The sequence below is a fragment of the Lagenorhynchus albirostris genome, chromosome 3, assembly GCF_949774975.1.
Source record: "Lagenorhynchus albirostris chromosome 3, mLagAlb1.1, whole genome shotgun sequence".
Taxonomy (NCBI): domain Eukaryota; kingdom Metazoa; phylum Chordata; class Mammalia; order Artiodactyla; family Delphinidae; genus Lagenorhynchus; species Lagenorhynchus albirostris.
This window is the reverse complement of record NC_083097.1, coordinates 38,186,864-38,188,501: the sequence shown is the minus strand read 5'-3', so window position 1 is coordinate 38,188,501 and position 1,638 is coordinate 38,186,864.

The window sequence follows — 1,638 nt, the reverse complement described above, 5'->3', positions numbered from 1 at the left end:
AGTCAAGACAGGTAAGAAGTATTAGAGAACCTTTGAAAAGGCAGAAGTGAGAGAGAAAGATCGATAAGAAAGGATGATGTTCGATTTTTAAAATCTGAGTTGGGCCAAAAATATGAAGTGAGGAGTTAGAGATGTGTGATGAAAATGGGATCTGTGGTGAGAGCCTCGTAGCTCAAGATAAAGATGTTGCTACAATTACTGCACTATATATCTAAATATTTCAGGGTACTGTTCTGGTGAGATGAAATAATGACTTTTACTTCTTTCCTGACTTAGAAAAGGAAGCGCAAAAGTCATTATTAATTTAATTGCTTTTTCCTGGAGAGCTTGCAATGCGTGGCAGCAAGGCAGAGAAGGAATGATATGTGCTCGGGACTTAGACCTGGAATCATACCCTGGCTCAGGCCATTTATTGTAGTGAGGAAGGATCGTGCCGTATTGAACTGTGTGCATCTCTTTCTCGTCTGCGCTTCCTGAGGATTCCCTTCATAAACAGAGGCATCTACTTTGCCTTAGAGTTATTAGGTAGAGCAGAGAGGTAAAGAGAAAAAACAGTTAACTTTCAAACGTTTTTTACTTTAAATCTAGACTTTGAGAGTAAAACAGAAGGCTGTCAGAGGAGCAGAGTACAGATGTCTGCCATAACTACTTATCTCTTCCCTGGGGGATGTTATGTGAAGGTGGCCAGGCTGGAGGAGAAGTGGGGAAGGGAAGGAGTGGAGGTCTCCCTGTGGGAGTTCTGCGGAGAGGAAGACTTCCAGGCAGTGGTGCACCAGCCATAACAGAGGAGAAGGTTTTGAAGAGCATTTAAAAAGATTTGCTTGGACCGTCCCACAGAGATTCTGGTAAGGTCTGGGAGTAAGACCTGGGTGTGTGCACACATTTGAAAGTCTCCCAGATGGTTTTGACGTGCAACCAGTGTAACAGAAAGCACGCTACCTGACTGAGAGTAGGCAATCAATAAACACTGGTCTCTCTTCCACCCTTTTCATTACTTCCACCATTACCCACATGCCCTCATCAAGTCACATCTATATTACTGCAAAAACATCCACACTTGTTTCCAAAACTTTAATTTTACCAGATGAAATGACTGCTTTTACTTTGTCATCACTGTGACTGGAAGCCACTGATGAGTTTACTCCCACTTTGGAAATCAAGTCCCACATCTCTAGAGTTTACTGTTTCTAACAAACTTACATCAACATGCCCATGCTGACATAACAAGTCCTCCAAATTCTCTGCCTTAGGTAAACAAAGCTACGTAAAATTAAGCATAATAGACAATGTCTCTTATTTATTCAACTAACAGGTTTTATCATTTTTGAACTATCTTGTGCCAGTTGCTTGACATACGTAATCTCTTCAATCCTCAAAGCCCCCATAGAGAGTAGGATAGTAATGTTATTTTTATCAGTTCACGTTTTGTAAGTTTTTAAGAGAAATGACTGTGCCTTGAGCCTTTTGGAGCCTTGTTCTTCAAAGTATGGCCTGGGCCAGCAACATCAGTATCACTCCTAGAACTGCAGAATTTTCAGGCAACACCTACTGGACCACCCTACACCTAAGGGACCTAAAAGTTAGAAAGAGCAGTTTAACATTATCCTCAACTGGTCATTTACACATTACAGTTTAGGA